This window comes from Anoplophora glabripennis, unplaced genomic scaffold (assembly GCF_000390285.2).
Source record: "Anoplophora glabripennis isolate ALB-LARVAE unplaced genomic scaffold, Agla_2.0 scaffold779, whole genome shotgun sequence".
Lineage (NCBI taxonomy): Eukaryota > Metazoa > Arthropoda > Insecta > Coleoptera > Cerambycidae > Anoplophora > Anoplophora glabripennis.
This window is the reverse complement of record NW_019416855.1, coordinates 158142-178565: the sequence shown is the minus strand read 5'-3', so window position 1 is coordinate 178565 and position 20424 is coordinate 158142.

Below are 20424 nucleotides of genomic sequence, written 5' to 3'. Positions count from 1 at the left end.
TAGGTTCAATTGAAAGGAAATTTTTAATTGCATTATAAGAAAAAATGGAGATTTTTTAATTAACACTAAGTAGTCCAGCTTACACCACAGGTTGTCTACAGTTCCAGGATATTTTGCGGTTTGCCAAAAATGTAAGGCATTTTATTCCAAAAATTGTATAAGAAGACATTACTTAAAATGTCATAGAGAAGCAGTAATGGTAGACAGATCATTACAAGTAAAATCACAAGCAGTCCATAGTCAAGTTCATAAAAAGTAAACTTTGTAATGAAAAATAAGGTTTTTCCTAGACTTAGTGATGATAATGTTACACATCGATGAACTGGCAATTACACATGGTAACAAACTTACAGAAAAATATCATCATCCACACATGCTTAAAATTATCTAAATTAAGATTAATAGGTCATCTTTTGCTAGAAATGAGAAACATTTATTTGTTAATAACTGATCATGCCACAATTTTCAATCCTTGTTTTTATGCTGACTATATAAAATCAGTTCTAGCTCTATTTAATCCAAATCTACAGAAATATAAATCTCCCGCTAAGTACTGCTTTCTCATATGGAAAAAAAATGAGAACAGAGTTAACAGCATGTGAAGAACTTGTTATGCCTGATATCATAACATATGGCTGCTCAGCACATATCATCATCTCGCTCATGACATAGAAATCCCCAATATTAAAGGTTACATCAAAAAAATTATAAAATATTTTAGAAATTCTCAGGTGGTTGCATCAAAATACAAACAAGCAGGGGGTAAACAACTTGTTTTGCCTCAAAACGTTAAGATGGAACACTCTTGCTGATATTTGCAAAAATAGCTTATTTTATCAAAAGTATGTAGTGAAAATAAACTTTTAATTGACATAGACGTATTAAATTTAATAAATGACATACATTTAAAAAACAATGCGAGTGATTATCATGATAAGTTGAAAATAATATCTGTTGCACTCTGACCAATATACAATCGGGGAAGCGACAAATATTTGGTTTAGAAAAAGGTTTTAAGACACTAAACGAGTCTGATAAAAAATATTTTGAAAAACGTTTTGAAATGGCAATGATACCAGTACATCTTGCAAATATGTTAGATTATAGACTTGTGGGAAATATGTTGAAAAATGAACATGTACTAGCAATGGAGTATGCAAGTATTTATTACCCTGAGGTAATGCCAGATATTTTGGCTTACCAAGCAAAATCTTATCATTATAGAGTATTTATTTTCAAATTTTCTAAAACGTACATAACCAATTGTATGGTGGTTATCTATTAAAGATTTAAATAAAGATATGTTAAATTTAGTCTTGCAACTGCATACGGCTATAGTATCGCCAGCTGGTATTGAACGACTTTTTTCTGCTTTTGGACTAGTTCACGCCAAAATAAGAAATCGTTTAGTAGTAGAAAAATCTGGAAAATTAGTAACAATTTTAAAGTCGCTCAATTGCAAATATAAAGATAAATAGGATGCTAATATTATTAACTAAGACTGAGAGGCAATTTTATATTATACCTTACCTATGCTGATAAAAAATGTAATATGCAAATATTATGTTCCATATTTTTGTCTGTACAGTTATTACATTTGTCTAGTTTTTATATATGATGAATAAAGTACCTCAATATCTCATGTTGTTTAAATAATTAAAAAATCATGTTTTAAACAATTGTTTAAAACGAATGTATATTAAACAGCAGTTTGTGTTTTAAACAAATAATAAACATTTGTTTAGAACATTTCATTTAAAGCATGCCAACCCTGCCAGTAAAGATTTATACTAGAATTATTATTTCAGTATGAACCACTTTTTACGATTGTACTATGACATATTCATTTTTTTTCAATTATGTTGTTTACACNAAGTCTAAAAAGGGGTTTTCGTTTTACGAATAAAAAATCAATTCTCATTTTAAACTTGAACACTCTGTAAATCGAAAACGACGCATCTATACATATATGTTTACATGATTTTTTTTTAAAGGACTTTTAGTACAAGTTGTGTAGGTTCAATTGAAAGGAAATTTTTAATTGCATTATAAGAAAAAATGGAGATTTTTTAATTAACACTAAGTAGTCCAGCTTACACCACAGGTTGTCTACAGTTCCAGGATATTTTGCGGTTTGCCAAAAATGTAAGGCATTTTATTCCAAAAATTGTATAAGAAGACATTACTTAAAATGTCATAGAGAAGCAGTAATGGTAGACAGATCATTACAAGTAAAATCACAAGCAGTCCATAGTCAAGTTCATAAAAAGTAAACTTTGTAATGAAAAATAAGGTTTTTCCTAGACTTAGTGATGATAATGTTACACATCGATGAACTGGCAATTACACATGGTAACAAACTTACAGAAAAATATCATCATCCACACATGCTTAAAATTATCTAAATTAAGATTAATAGGTCATCTTTTGCTAGAAATGAGAAACATTTATTTGTTAATAACTGATCATGCCACAATTTTCAATCCTTGTTTTTATGCTGACTATATAAAATCAGTTCTAGCTCTATTTAATCCAAATCTACAGAAATATAAATCTCCCGCTAAGTACTGCTTTCTCATATGGAAAAAAAATGAGAACAGAGTTAACAGCATGTGAAGAACTTGTTATGCCTGATATCATAACATATGGCTGCTCAGCACATATCATCATCTCGCTCATGACATAGAAATCCCCAATATTAAAGGTTACATCAAAAAAATTATAAAATATTTTAGAAATTCTCAGGTGGTTGCATCAAAATACAAACAAGCAGGGGGTAAACAACTTGTTTTGCCTCAAAACGTTAAGATGGAACACTCTTGCTGATATTTGCAAAAATAGCTTATTTTATCAAAAGTATGTAGTGAAAATAAACTTTTAATTGACATAGACGTATTAAATTTAATAAATGACATACATTTAAAAAACAATGCGAGTGATTATCATGATAAGTTGAAAATAATATCTGTTGCACTCTGACCAATATACAATCGGGGAAGCGACAAATATTTGGTTTAGAAAAAGATTTTAAGACACTAAACGAGTCTGATAAAAAATATTTTGAAAAACGTTTTGAAATGGCAATGACACCAGTACATCTTGCAAATATGTTAGATTATAGACTTGTGGGAAATATGTTGAAAAATGAACATGTACTAGCAATGGAGTATGCAAGTATTTATTACCCTGAGATAATGCCAGATATTTTGGCTTACCAAGCAAAATCTTATCATTATAAAGAGTATTTATTTTCAAATTTTCTAAAACGTACAAAACCAATTGTATGGTGGTTATCTATTAAAGATTTAAATAAAGATATGTTAAATTTAGTCTTGCAACTGCATACGGCTATAGCATCGCCAGCTGGTATTGAACGGCTTTTTTCTGCTTTTGGACTAGTTCACACCAAAATAAGAAATCGTTTAGTAGTAGAAAAATCTGGAAAATTAGTAACAATTTTAAAGTCGCTGAATCGCAAATATAAAGATAAATAGGATGCTAATATTATTAACTAAGACTAAAAGGCAATTTTATATTATACCTTACCTATGCTGATAAAAAGTTGTTTAAATAATTAAAAAATCATGTTTTAAACAATTGTTTAGAACGAATGTATATTAAACAGCAGTTTGTGTTTTAAACAAATAATAAACATTTGTTTAGAACATTTCATTTAAAGCATGCCAACCCTGCCAGTAAAGATTTATACTAGAATTATTATTTCAGTATGAACCACTTTTTACGATTGTACTATGACATATTCATTTTTTTTCAATTATGTTGTTTACACCAGTTTTTTGTTGACGTCCCTTTAAAACGACATTGTACATAGAGTACATAAAAACACATATATCTAATAATGCTTTTTATGCAAATTTCAGATTATCTTTGCATGAACTTCTGCAATGTCTTGAGGAAGATGATGATTTTCCGGTTGACATATTCGTAGACCTCCTGTTGATGGAAATGAGTCGGGTGCAGACAGCGATATATCGGATGATGAGCATACAACTAACATGGAACATCTTCCAGGAAATTTACTGAGAGCGCAGTGTAAAGTAAAAAAAAGATTACCAAAGAATATTGATAAAGAAGAATATAGTTCAGATGAAGACCTGCCACTATCGCAGGTCTAAAAAAAATTTTGAGGCGCGCAAACTACAACTGCTACCAACTCAAAAATTAAAATAAAATCTAAAGTGACTTGGCAAAAATCACTTCCAATATACACTACAAAAGGATGAGTTTTCGCACACAGTAAGGATGTCTCAAGAAATAGAAAACTGCAAAACGCCCGTAGATTTCTTTCAACTGTTTTTGAACGATTTTCTTTATGATTTATTTGTACCTGAAACGGATCGTTAGGCATCGCAAAAGAACAAACCACTAAATGTTACTTAAGACGAAATGTTTGTTTTCTTTGGTGGAATGTTATTGTCCGGGTACGCAAAATTCCCAAACAAAAGGATGTACTGGTCTCAGAGAACCGACGTTCCTCGCATTTTATCCGATGCTATAAGAGTTCATCGATTTGAAAATATCCTTACTAACTTCCATCTAAGCGACAATTTCTTTATGGATAAAAACGATCGACTATATAAACTCCAACTTATATTGAATCATTCGAATGATACTTTCAAAATGCATGGTGGGTTGGAAGAAAACTTGTCCATAGACGAAAGCATGATCCCGTACTATGGCAAACATTATGCCAAACAATATATCAAAGGTAAACCGATAAGGTTTGGCTACAAGAATTGAGCGTTATGTGCAAGCAGTGGTTATATGCTAGCGTTTGATATTTATATTGGAAAAAGCACAGTTGTGTATGAATATGGTCTGGGTGGTAGGACAATAAAGGACATAAATTGTTTTTCGACAATTACTTTACATCTGTACAGCTGATGTTCCATCTTACTTAAGAAGGATTTTGCGCTACGGGCACAATAAGAGAAAACAGAACCTAAAACGGTATGCTTAAAGATAAAAAAATTATGAAAAAATCAGAGAGGTAGTTCCGATTATTGTACTAACACCGACAAACCGACCCACACGTATGACTGCAGACAGAGGAATAGCTTTTACCTCTAGACTCTTTAAGGAATTTAATAAAAAACATAATATACAACTTGCACTGAATGCTGTCTCAACTCCTATGGTCAAGTGGGAAGAATAAATCGAACAATACTATCTTCTCCTTCAACCTTCAGCGACACAGAAGATTCATGGGATGAACACGTGGACAATATCCAAATTGCTATTAGTAACACCACCCATCAAGTTACAAAAATGTCTATTCCAAATACTAATGGGTAAATAACTTCCCATGCTCTAAGAGTGACTGCATTATTATTGAAGAACTAGATGAAGACAATATAATAAAAGCTAAAGCGAGACAGGATTTTTCAGATGGAATAATAGAAAATCAAAAGCAGAAAAATTGCTTTCATTTAAACAGAAAAACTCCAAAAAGGTATCTTAGTAATTTGGTATTGGTTATGCAGTTAAAAGCACAAAGAAGAGACGAGTGTTCGACAATTCGGATCAAGAGATTTCACAAAAAAATGTTTTATTTCTTTCGTTTAAGAAAAGACTCATTCCACGTCTGAATCAGAAAATGGTATGTCGATTAAAAGCGGCAGCTTGAGGCTGAAACATGGATTGAGGAGATTTGACAAGAAGATGAGGCCATTGTTGAGCAAAATTTTGAAGATGCTGATTTAAGAGTCGGTGACTTTGTGTTAGTGAAAGTTATGGGGGAAAAGAGGATATTATTACAAAATTACCCCCACCTAGCAATGTGGGTGGAACAGCTGGAAATGACAAAATGTTATCCTTTGGTGTGAATTTTAGGCATTACCTACCACTTTAATTATACATTATTTTTGTTTGTCAGTTCACAGAAGTAGATAGATACATAGACTGTGATTTTTAATAAAATCTTTATGACGTTCCTAAACTTATTCAATATTTATTAACATATTTTAGGAATAAGTGTTTCTCCTACAAATAAACTTTTGATGACACTGCGGTTTTATGCTACATGTGGCTTTCAAACTGCAATAGATTTTATGGGAATCCACCAATCGGTAGTTTCAAGAATAATTACTAAAGTCTCACAAGAACTGACCAGATTGAGACCCCAGTATAGTAAGAGTTGTAAACGTCATATTAAAAGATTTTTGGGAAATTCGGTTTTAACTTATGAGGAATTTTATGCCTTGCCGACAGAAATTGAAGGTATTCTGAATTCACGCCCCCTCTGTCCCCTCCATAAACGATCCCGACGACTCTACTGCATTGACCCCGGCACATCTTCTCATTGGAAGACTGTTCTCCTTGAACGTGATGTACGACACGTACCTGAAAATAGACTTGACAAGTTTCAAAGGATGCAAGCTATAGTACAACAATTTTGGGCCGTTGGCGAAAGGAGTACCTGAACGAGTTGCAAACACGCGTAAAATGGCGTCAGCAATCCAGTGAAGTGCTTAAAATTGGAGCTAGTAAAAAAGGACAACGTGCCACCGTTTTAATGGCCTCTTGGTAGGGTGATATCCTTGTTTCCTGGAAGCGACGGTGTTTGAGAGTTGTGGAAGTGCGTGTACAGGGTGAAATGCTCAAGCGCGCTGTTACAAACGTGTGCGTCCTTCCAATTAACTGATAATTATTTTTTCTGGACCCTTTATAGTGATACGGAACGGGAGATGCAAATACATGATGACGGACCTTTAACAGTCAAGAACCTTCTTTGCATTCTGTATTTAATTTTAGTCAAATAGTCATATACTATTTTGGTTTGTTGTTTACTTTCAATGTAAAGAAGAAAACAAAACCTAACCTAGTTAGTTTTGAAAGATGGAACCTTTCAAGGCCGGCCGAGATGTTAGAACGTAAGACGGTCCTGGCGTACACATGTTGCACTTCGTCAATTGTGACAGACCTTTTTTAAGTGGCCTGCAACATACACAAATATCTATTTTCTATACCCTCTGCACCCTGCACGGTCAACTGAAAGGCAGATGTGTACGAAGGCCTGTTGAAGTGAATCAAGTTTTTATGCCATCTTAGTGGCAGTACAGTAAGCGAAACTGTACACAAAACGTAGCTTGGAACTAAGCGGAACCTGTGCAATCGGACATTTTAGTTATTTAAGAATCATATGAAATGGTGCGCAGTAATCAATTAGTAAGTTATGATAATACATATATGAAAAATCATATTCCGTTAACATTTCAGGGGGAAAAATACATTGGTGTAGCGCATATGTGTGGATAATGTGTATGTGTAATGTTTTGAATCAATAATTCATTATTACTTTGATGTCTATTCTTAATTTTTAAATAGATATAGGTTAGGTAGTAACAGTAAAACCTAAAGTAGAACGTAAAGAATCAAGCATATAATTAATATTTCAATCTACTAAAATATTTGCAAGATATTTATACATATATCTACCGAATATGCTGGTATGCTGGTGAAGTGGTCATGTGAAATGTAGGGATCACTTTTTGTTAATAAAAGAAATGTAAATGTAATTGCGTATCATTTAAACCTTCATCACTATTATTACGTGCAGTCAATAAATTATAAACTAAATTTTCAAATTAGCAAAGAAGTACTAAATCAAATCTCAGGAGCGCGCTTTAGTTAGACAAAGATGCTGTTATAGTAATTGGCGTATTCACGTAGCTAGAAATCTTTGAATCTATGTAACCAATCAAATACTGAATTAGTTCTAAACTCATGTCAATCCGAACACGCTCCAAGGCAGATGGAGGCACAAATTACCGAGTATGGTTATGTTATGCGATAAGTGTTTTGATTGGTCAAAAGAAAAGTGCGGCAACTCTGTCAAAAAAATCAGTTTAATTGTTTAATTTAATTCCGTTGACTTTTGGCTGTGCATTGCATTTTAAAAATTACTTAGTACTTATAGTAAATTAAAATATAAAAATGAATTTCGGAAAAAGAAGTACCTAAATATCCTATTATCAAATTGATGCAAAAAAAGCTAAATGTAACTATTGTTCGCAATTAATTAGTTCGGCTGGTGGATCAACTGGAAATCTTTCCAGACACATGAAAACGAAACATTTAAGTATTCCTGTGCGGAAAGACATACAAAATCAAAACTCTTCTGGACCTAGTAATGACAATACTGCTTATGGTGAAAGTGAAAACCCGTCAGAAATTCCAAAATCGTCTTCAGCACCAAAATTAAAGCAAACCGAGGTACAGTAAGATATTAGACTGTCTGTATATATCTGCAAATATAAGGAATACGATAAATAATTAATAAAAATGATTGTAAAGGAGTATCATCCATTTCGAATAGATGTAAAATTTAAAAAAATTATAACTTGTAAACCAGAGAAAATTCTTCCTCAAATCATAGACGCCTATGCTGTTTGTACCACTACAGACGGATGAACTTCTGTCAATAATGAAAGTTTTGTAGCTGTTACGGCGCACTGGATCGATTCAAAACCAGAAATTTGTTCCAATTTGTTAGGGTGCGTTTCTTTTTGTGGAAGACATACAGCCGAAAATTTAAGACATAGACATAGCGCAATAATGAGTGATAATACAGCAAATATTAATTACAGCCACAACTCGGCTAACTGGAAGGCGTCATATTGCGTGTTAAAATGAAATAAATCACCGACTCGCAAGAAAAAATAAGGACAATGACAGAACAGCGTATTCCGAAACTGCGTAGTAATGCGTTTTATAACTTATTAAGAGAAAATACTCCGGAAATTGCAACATTTTCCTTTGACTGCAAAAAAAATTTACCATTGCCAAAGATTCCAGACCAGGCCTGTTACTTTAGCATGCAGATAAACCTCTACAATTTTACGGTGGTAACTGGACATTCAAAATCAGAACTCAAACCCGAAACTGTAAAATCATTTATATGGACGGAGAGTGACCACCAAAGAAGCTCAAATGAGATAGTTTCCGCAGTTTTTTACTAATTACAAAATTTCAATTTTGATGAAAGGGTACAGCAAGTACGTTTGGTGGCCAATGGTTGTGGGGGTCAGAATAAAAACAGCACGATGGTTGGGATGATCCGAGTATTTGGTCAAATAGAAAAGAAAATTAAAAACCGTATTGACCCAGAAACGTACATTGATATTATTAAACATCACTCAACAGTCCTAAAGATGGGTGAAGATTACTCATTGTCAGTCTTTGACTGGAAAGGTGAAATGGAAAAAGTTCTTAAGGGTCTTGGGTCTTGGCATTTCCGCTTCCAACCTTCCAAACGAATACTTTTTTCAAAAACCGCCAGCTGATCCGTTCTTGGCAGAGGTGAACTGTATTATAAGAATGATGGTGTTGATAAAGGCATTTGTAAGAAGGGCAAGAACATTACTCAAATGCAGTTGCAACCAATGAGTGTCGTAAGAAGTCTTAAACTCGCATTTCAACATTGTTAACCAAACACTATGAAGCGGATTACTCAAAAAATAATTGCATCAACACAATTCGTACTTCAAAATAATTAAGGTTATATCTACATATAGTTAATGTAATTGATTATTTTAAAGTAATTATAGTAGAGCTACTAACTGATTTCATTACTTTTTTTCCAATTTTATTGTCAATTGGACTAAGTCGTCAGTCTCAGTTTACCCCCAAAAAGAAGAATTTGTATAAACAACTTACACATTTGAAACAAGTTGCTTATAACTTGAATAAATCCAAAATGAGTTTTAGGAAAATTTTATTTGAAGTCAGAAAATTTTCATCAAAACATAATTTCGAAAAGCTTGTAGAGGATTTAGATCCAATTCAAAAACGTTTTTTCGAATGTCAAGTGGAAAATGCTGGTAAAAAAGCAAAGAGGGGAAGATTTACAGATGAAGACAAGATTTGACAAGGGCACTTGCCTCGTCAAAACAAACAGGTTCAGGTTACAGGTATTTGTCCTACATATTTGCTGTGCCATCAAAGCAAACAATAACAAAATTTTTAAATAGAATACCTATCAAACCTAATCATGTGATATTTAATGCATGCTCTGAAACCTGAAGTTGAAAATTTTAAGCATGAGCAAGATAAATATTGCATGTTTATATTTGAGGAAATGTCAATAGCAACTCAACTGGTGTTACAATCAAAATTGTTGATGTTCATAGGAATTATACATACCAAAGATTAGCTTCTGAAAAACCAGCAGCAAACTACGATGCTTACTCCGGAACATGTAATACAAAATTTAATATTGGACTTTTTTATTCAAAAAAAGATCATGTGAATCGTACAGAAATGGAACAGATGAAGAGATCAAAACAAACATTTTACATAAATGCTCTACTTTGTGGAACAAAGCTAGTCGTCCAAAATCAGCAGAAATCATTAAAAACATTTTGGGTCATACTTTAAGTTACCCTGGAATTATCAGATGGAATTTATGTTTCTATTCTATTTCGCAAATCAAAAGAAAAACTTTCTGTCTCACATGAGGCTCTTTCAATAAAAAATGAATACCTAAAGGAATTAGATTTAGCCTACTTAGAAGAATATTGTCAGGCGTTACAACCTTTAGCCCAAACCCTCCATATTTTACAAGGAGAAAACGATATATATTTTGGGTTTGTCATTCCCTTTTTGATCAACTTGTAAATTAAATTGACAGAATTAAAATCCAGTACATTTAAATACATGAGTCAAGTCTTGGAGCAGTGCATATTATATTCTTTTAATAGCAGGTTTGAAGATTTCATAAAAGTAATAGAAAATGCAAACGATGCCCTTATAGCGGCAATAACTCTTCCCCGATTCAAAACAAAGTGGCTAAGTTTATATAAAGGGACTAGAAAATTAGATTTAGAAAATATTAAAAATATGTTCAAAGAGGCTGATTTTCTATTTTAAAAACTTAAAAATTAAATTAGAATCGACAGGCATAAATTAAACACCTTTGACAGCTGGCTTTTTAGAATCTGAAACTTTTGTAGTTGATTCTGTTGGGAACGACTCCATGTTGTGTCTTTTTGAGCTACAACTTACACAATGTTTACATGATCCAGACACCCAATTGAGTATTCTAAATAACTATAATTACATCAGAGATTTATTTATAAAATTCAACACGCCACTTCCTTCTTCAGCTCCGGGAAAGAATGTTTTGATACGCAACTTTTATAAACTCTCCTAAACGAAATGCCCTCTCAAAAGAAAATTTTGAGAACCTGTGCCCTCTCGGACGAAAATTTTGAGAACCTGTTGTTACTAATGGCAAATAAATATTACTAGTTATTTTTCTTTTATATGTGTGATGTATGACTATTATTATTATAGCTTATATAGTATTAAACATGTATAATTACAAAATTTACGCATTTTGATTTCTACCCAATTGTCTGTCAAGTCAGTAGTCAATCATCAAAATTTAAAATTAATTTCTTTTATCATTAGTGGTCTATTTTAAGGAAAACTAATAAAAAATTATGGGTGAATTAAATATTCTACACCTCAATAATCAATATGAAAATGATGAATGATGTTTCGACGCTCATGTTTAGTTTTTTTTTTTTGATGATCTTGAAATCAGATTTGCCTTGCACCTACAATTTTTTTTAAGTCACATCTTACGAGTTTCAGATTTAATATTTCACAAAAATATTTTAGATAGGTACTATTAATTAATATATTCAATATTGGACAGGAATTAATATACCATTCAGCCTGTGAGGTAGGCAACCCACCTTACCGGAAAGTAAACTTTTTACCCCCGTTCGTTCTTGCCCCACCTTTAGACTGAAAAGTGCTCGTTTTTGTCTCTGTGCTTGGCCATTTCAATTCTAGCCAAACTGGGACGAGCAACCCTTGAGGTTTTTTGAACGAATATTAATATAAAATTAAATGTGTAACTGGTCAAGTTCTTTGCCTTGGTGCTAGGTATATAAGACAAGTGTGTTTGTTATATCATATCTAATAACCTAATAGATGGTATTAGTTTTCAAGTGTGACAAATTGGAAACCTGTCTCCAACCAGCTCGCCGCCGAGTTAGCATTAATAAACTATCCAAACCCAGCGTGTCGTTTCGTTTGTACCCAAGAGAACTAGCCCTGCTTCTGTGTTGGCTCAATATATCTAATATTCAACATACTTAAACTACTATTTTGTAATTTGTATTTTAAATACATTCTGAAAGTATTTGCCGAGCTCTGAACATAACGTAACATAAATGTAGTCAAATGAATAAGTTAGATTTAAAAATGTTGTACCATAACTTTTACACGTAGTAAACAACCAATAGTGTACTATTATAAAATAAACGAACAAGAAAACAGCTACGAATGTGATTTTGTGATCATAACACGTTTAGATCCGAAAACGGCACCTGAAAGAAAGCAGTTATCGTGTTTTGAAATATCTTAATACTTCAAACAAATAATACACAATTGCAAAAATATACGTAATTTTAAACGATGCAGTTTTCAACCAAACATGAGGTTTGAATTAAAAAAAAACATAAAAATTTATGAAAGTACATAAGTTATACAACGACCTCTTTACTTAAATTGTTAAATTAATACCACAACGGCCACCAATAAATTTAGAGCGAAAATAATGACACGAATCAGTTGCTAATAGTTCGGCATTAAGGTAAGACTATACGTACGTTTTTTTAGCTTTTGCTTTCAGCGTGGCTTGTCATTCTTGTCAAATCACTCTTGTCCAATTTCACGAAATAATTCTAAATGATCAACAGCTCCTTACATTTCTGCAGGAGCATGGGGTACGTACCTATTGACTGAAAATGTGGAATGTCCACATAACAAAACATCTTGCAAAGTTTATTCAGATGACGATTTTAGATTCAAGTGCAAAAACAGAGAATTAATTTCACAAAATAAACGTAAAAAGAAAAGAATTTTGTGTAATTTTTCAACAAGCACCTGAAAAGACACAAATAAAACCACTGAAGTCGAATGAGCACTATTTGGCGGAATGTCTTGTTTCGTTTGAAATATCCTGATCATAGGGACATGCTCCATAATTTCTTCAAGTGTATAGCAAATGTCTACCCTCCTTCAGAATCAGATTCTGGTCAGTCATCAGACAACTCTGATTAAGCTATTAGTTTAGGTTTTTAACAAATTCAAATTGTATTAATTTTGTTGCACCTATAATAAGACCACCAATTTTTCCACAAATTAGTATAAATAGTACCTCATTTTTATCGGATTATACCATGGCCTATGTAGCGGGATTTGTGGTTAAAAAAAGTTTTGGTAAGGATTAATGTCGAGAATGTTATAATAAATTAATATCTTCTGTAAATTTACCGGACACCGGATTATTATTAATTAATGAACGGCGTTATCCAGGATGCACACTGCATCATCCATCGTCATTATTTCCTAAAGTTTTTCAGAAGTGCACATAATTTTTATTGCATTCAATTGTAAATTCTATTCTCTACAATTTAAAAAGAAAATAGTAAGATACTAGTATGATTCTTGGCGTACATTGCACCCAAGTCCACGTACTGGTATTGGCATTTTGGAGGTAAAAAATTGATGTTTACTTTTGTTATTGGAGCATCTTTAAAAGTTGCCTTTATTTTGTAGAAATTGAAATCCAGACAAGAATATGTAAAATTGGAAATGTCAGAATTGTCAGAATTGATGAACAACCATTTGTTATAGTGACGGTAACTTGTAACACCTGTAATGAAACCAGCTCACCGGTTAAAAACTGCCGGTGATATTATTTTTGTTGATAGCACTGCATCTTGTGATGCAGAACACAATTCACTAACATTTATGTTCACAGTTACTGTCGCTGGAGCTGTACCACTGGCTATTATAACAATTAAGGCACAAGGTTTGGAAGATTATATGTCAGGCTTTCAACTTGTAAGAAACGTTCTGGGTGATAATGCATTTGGTGGCCAAGGTGAGTCAAAGCTATTCTTAACTGATGACAGTAATGCGGAAAGAAGGGCTTTGCAACAGGTTTCCCTGGAAGCAAAACTTTTACTTTGTTCTTTCCATATAGGGCAGGCTGTATGGAGGTGGCTTTGGGACAAAAGTCATGCAGTTTCACAAGAAGACCGACCATTATTATATAAGTTCTTCAAAAAAATATTTTAATTCAGTCATCCTTGTCAGCTACCGAAGACGTTTTTAAAAAAGAAATCGTCGACGAACTAGCAAAAAAATACCCTCAGTGGATAATTACTTTAGTGACTATTGGGATCGTAGCGAATGTTGGTGTGCTTCAGAGACGCCACAACACATGGAAATCAAACAAATAATTTTTTGAAAGTGTCTGTAAGACTGTATAAAGACATAGTGTTAAGGTGTAAGGCATACAATACTGTTGCGCTTGTCGATTTTTCTGCCACCGTTATGGAGCAATATTATATTTGACGATTACGAGATTTTTCTCATGGACGTTGTGACAAAACACGACTTTTCTTAAAAACACTTAATAAAGCTCTCAAATGTAATTAAAAAACAGGAATTTTAACTTTCAAGTACCAAGTGAGCAAAATACCGGAGTTTATGATGTGGACATAGAAATGAGTTATTGCTCTTATGAAATTGTAAGATTGGGTAATTTGTGTAAGCACCAGGCTGGTGTTTACTTCTTCTTTTTGGATATGAATGAAAGTACCACCGACGACCGTTATAATATGGGCAACTGGGAGATAATGTCCAAAAGCGGGAATTTTATGCACCCATAGCAATGCGTAATACTGATGACACTAACAGTAATGAGAACGACAGTGGTCCAGACGTTCTTCAGATTCAAACAGCTACTACATCGGAAACTATCTCAAGCAATATTAATCCGTTAAATCCTTCAATGGACGTTGTAAATGAAAAAAATGATGAAGCTGCGGCCCTCCTCTAAAAACCTACCATAATTAATCGATGTGTTAAACGATTACCAAAAGGTCCTCAAGGCCACCCTTAATAATTTTTAAAGGGAAGAACGTGTGGGACAAATTTATGGCACCCGGAAATACTGGACCTCCCGGAATGACACGCCGCTACATCAAATGGGTGGATAAAAAAAATCAACTGTATTTGAAAATTATTTTAAGAATAGCTTCCTTAAAACAATTGGTGCAAAAAGACCGGTTCTTCTTATATGTGATGGTCATTCAACGCATGTTGGTCTTACATTAGCCGAAACGCCCAGACAAGAAAATATTGTCATACTTAAACTCCCTCCACACTCGAGCCAAATCTTACAGCCATTGGATTTGTGTGTCATGAAATCTTTAAAAGTTGGTAGGGATGCTAAGCTGACTACATGGCGCAAAGACATCATATTGGAGTCAAACTACCAAAGAACGAATTTTCAAAGATTGTTGGAGAAATTTGGGCCGAAACAAATAAAGAAGTGATTAAGCCCACGGGCTCTCCTTAAATGGAAAAAGATCAATTCTGTACACCAATACCAAAATCAAAGTTCTCCGTCCACACCAACTGCAAATTCGATGTCAGCAATGGAAGATATTTAGAGAAACTTACAACCACCAGATTCTATAATACAAGTTCAACCACAGTGTTCAATTAATAAAATAGTAAGTATCGAATCGAAAGTAGAAATTTCAAAACAGACGATATGATTAAAAAGTTTGCCAACTTAAAAGACAGAAAAATTGAATGTTTGAAAATGTACCTCTATATTGTAGAGGAAGTATTAATTAAAAAAATGAAACATAAATGTTGGATGTGAATTATATATTATTAATAGGATACTTTGGCATAGTAATTAGAGTTGCTCTGTATATATTTATGCTAGGAATGTATTGATCAGTTTTTGTACAAACTTTTATCTCTACTTAAGCGACCGTGCTCGACACCTGAAGTGTGAGAGTGTCTAAATATCATCCTGCATTTAATAGTAATTTTTACCTAATACGTAAATAGGTAGGTACCTAGTAGGTATTTTAAAATAAATCGATGTTGCATTTTGCAGATAATGATAAAATAGATAAAGAAGACAGAGCCTCTAACTTCTTATAGAAAAAATAAATGAAAAATTCCAACAGTTCAGAATTTTTACATAATTTTTGTCAATCGATGAAATGATTGTAAAGTATTATGGTCACCATGGACTAAACCAATTTATAGGAGATAAGCCCATAAGATTCGGATATGTTATGGACACTCTGAATCAAAGGGATATTGCTATAAATTCAATTTTTATACTGGCAAAGAAACAAACAATCATGCTTAACGTTAGGGTCAAGAGTTATAACTGAACTGTTATCTTGTGTAACCTTTTTAAAACTCGGGACTTGCTAGTTCACTTGAAAAATATAGGATTTCGTGAAACTGCTACAGTAGGTACGTGGTACCGGAACACATAAATGTCCTACGAAGCAGCAAAAGATTTGGCCAAGGAACCACGTGGTTTTTTTAACAGTTCTGGTTTCCACCAAAAATATGTGCTATGGAGACCCCACACCAATGTTTTTAAATATATCCAATTCTGTAATTAATTTATTGTGCTCGCCGCGTTCCTCTGCAAACGTGGAGCGAATATTTTCGCAAGTAAATTTGCTAAAAACCAAGCAGCGCAAATAAATTATCTATTGCCAGTATTGTGGGGTTGCTCCATAGCAAAAGTTATTTAAACTTGAAAAATGAATTTTGTTATTCTTTGAACTTTGAAGACCTGATAAAACTATATAATTCTTCAATGTATAAACCGACATCATTAGAGCTAACTGATTCGGAGCCAGAATAATTTTTTAATTTTGTTTTTGTTTTAATATTAAGAAATTTGCATTTATTCTGTTTCTTCTCATACGTGTACTGCTTTGTATGCTTTGCGAAGAACCCTTCCCATGACAATTTTAAACACAAATACGAAATATTTCTGCAAAATTAAAAAAAAAATTACCTTCCACATCCACCAGATCTAAACATCCTTATTGGTTGGTAATAATAGCATTCAGTATTAAGAGTTAATAATATTAATAGTATTAAGAGTTTTTAGTTTTAAGTAATTAATAACAATGGATTTTACAGATTTTATGCAGGTTCAAGTTAATTATTTTACTTTAGGTTCCTATACAGTTTTGGGAGGCAGTGAAACGCCCGAAAAGAAGACAGAACAACATCGACAAGGAATAAGGTTTTTAGAATATTTTCGAATAATTCCGAATAGAGATGATATAGTTAATTGCATAGATTGTGACAGAATCCTTACAACAATAACCGATTCGGCAAGTCATGGTTGGAAATACTGCTGTAATAACCACCCTACGAAATAGAGATTTGGTCGACTGGAGAATACTTTCCTTGCGAGAATTCGTTTGAAAAGTGACTTGACTGCAGATAAAATTGTCAGTATCGTATTTTTGTGGCTCATACGTGAGCCACTTATATGTGTCCAGACAATTTCGTCTGTATCTCCAGAAACAGCTTGCTACTAGTACGGTTTCTGTAGAGATACGAGCCCAGGCTCATAATAGTTCGGCCGGTAATAATTTGTAACTATATTTTTGAAGATAATATTAAACTTAAAACAAAGGTGCAAAATTTAATCAAAACTATTACAACTATATTCAAAACTATACTTTTAAGTAGCTGAAACTGAAAATTATAATTAAATTACGTAAAGAAACAAATCAGTATAACAAAAAATGTATTTCACGTGGTAGGTCATAATAGTTCGGCCGCTTATCGTAATTGCCATGAAATCGAGCTGACTAGTTAAAACAAAGCAATTATGAAATATATCAACAAGACAGCTGTCAGTATTAGTTTCAAATCATATTTAAAGCATAATGCCTCGTGGTAAGCCCTTAAGTAAAGATTTTCGTTTGTCCATCATTAATGCCCATAAGAAAGGTATTTCGGCACGTCGAATTTCAGTTTCTCATTCTGTGCCGCGTTCTACCGTTCAAGACATTATCAATTTATATAAAACTACTAATGGAGTTGATCAAAAAATTAAAACCGGCCGACCATCTACAATTACAGAAGCAAATAAAAGAGCTTTACGGAGAATTGTGAAAACAAATCGGAGATCTAACACTAAAGAGATAACTGTTTTATGGAGAGAAAGTATAGCCAAGGATATTTCGTTGTCTACAACTAAAAGGACTATTAGAAAAATAGGATACAAATTTTATAAGGTAAAATTTATTCGTTTTTTTTTTGGTGAAACTGTTGGCATCCAATTTTTTTTTAACAGGCAAAAGAAAAGCCACTACTGACAACTTTACAAAAACGCAACAGACTAAAGTGGGCTCGGGAACATCAGAACTGGACTCAAAGACAGTGGTACAATATAATTTGGAGTGATGAGTCCAAGTTTGATGTTTGTGTGGGCGACTCCCGTAAAAGGGTGTTACGAACATCCAGCGAAGCATTCCATAATGACTGTCTAGTAAAAAAAGTAAAGTTCCCAGCATCAGTCATGATATGGGGTTGTATGTCTGCAAAAGGAGTGGGCAAATTACACTTCATCGATGGAATTGTTAACGCCCAAAAATATAAGGAGATATTGGAAGCAAGTTTTTTACCATCTATCGCGCAATGTGCAGCCGATGACGGTGACTTCATGTTCCAACAGGATGGTGCACCTTGCCATACTGCGAAAACTGTGAAGACGTGGTTTCAAGAACATAACATTCCTGTTCTAAAATGGACGTCTTCTAGTCCAGATTTGTCTCCAATCGAGACACTTTGGCACAACATGAAGAAGCAACTTCGAAAAAATCCAGCGCGGACAGTACCCGAATTAAAAGCTACTTTGCAAAATGTATGGAATAATATTCCACCAGAAGAGTGTGCACGACTTGTGGATACAATGCCCAGTAGAATTAAGGCGGTTATTGCTAATAAAGGCGACGTAACGCAATATTAGGTTTTGGCCGAACTATTATGACCCACCACGTGAAATACATTTTTGGTTATACTGATTTGTTTCTTTACGTAATTTAATTATAATTTTCAGTTTCAGCTACTTAAAAGTATAGTTTAGAATATAGTTGTAATAGTTTTGATTAAATTTTGCACCTTTGTTTTAAGTTTAATATTATCTTCAAAAATATAGTTTCAAATTATTACCGGCCGAACTATTATGAGCCTGGGCTCGTATAGCTTGTGCCAATGCCAGGCATGACTATGTGCCTATAGGAGGTGCTGGAGACGTCATTGAAGTGGATGAAACCCACCTGTTCAAACGGAAGTATAACGTTGGGAGAGTGAACACATGGAGGTATATTTGGGTATTAGGTGGATCTAGAGGTTCCAAACAGGGATGTACAATTAAGAAGGTATCCGATGGCCACTAGGGAAGACCAATACTACTGCCAATTTTGCTACATGAGAACAAGCAACAGCATGGAATATGCCAGTCAATATATTGGAGAATGGATGTACAGAAAAAATATTATGAATGAATACGGAACAGTGAAAGAAATTTTTGGAAGACGTAAAGAGAGCTTATCCCGGAATTGGAAAGAAGCCAATGAAACACTGATATGAAGACATCCTGGACTGTGATTGCCATATACTTAAGTCAAGCGTAAGTACTTTAGGTACACTTACATATGTACACTGTTCAATTTGTAATATAGGTATACGTTTTCATTATTTTTTTATAGTTTGATTTTAAGGTTGGGATTATTGAAATAACATTATTTGCAGTTACCTACATATAAAAATTACATTATTTATATTATTTTAAATGTGCTTGCTGTCCAGTGATTTATATCCTCTTTTGACAAATGTACCTATTAAATAAGGATGGAAAATCGTCTGCTTTGTTTCAGCTGTTCTCATTTATAGCGAACAAAAAAATGAAAAGTAAATCAAGTCTGCAACCAGCCAGTAATAAATTACTTTTTGGCGGTGCTCTGACGTCAGGTATGACCAAACGTATGACTCAATGTTTAAGGCTGATTTTTGGCCAATTGCAGATCTTCACTTGAATCTCAAATCGGTCAAGAATTAGCCCAAAAGATGGAATCATACGTTTGGTTGTACCTGGCGTCACTGGTTACTATCTTCTTTATACCAATAATAGACATTATAAAGATATCCTAGACATTTCTCAGGTTTGTTTGTTTTTTAAGATGTCTTAAAGGCGCCACTGTACTATTTGGGACGTAACCCACCCTAACCTAACCTTTCCTGGCAAGGATATGTTCATACCTTTTCGATGGTCCTTGCTGATATTATTTTAATAAAAAAATAATATCTATTTTTGCTCGACTTATGTTACCCTCACTATACTATTAATAATTCATTCATTCATGAATGTTAAAATTTTAAAATAGAATGCTATGTAAAAGTGTAATGTAAAAAAAATAATTTTAAATTGGATGCCATGTTTGTAAAAGTGTAATGTAAAAAATGTCAAATGCATTCTTTTCTTTAATAACTCGAAGCTGCTTTGAGAATATATATATATATATA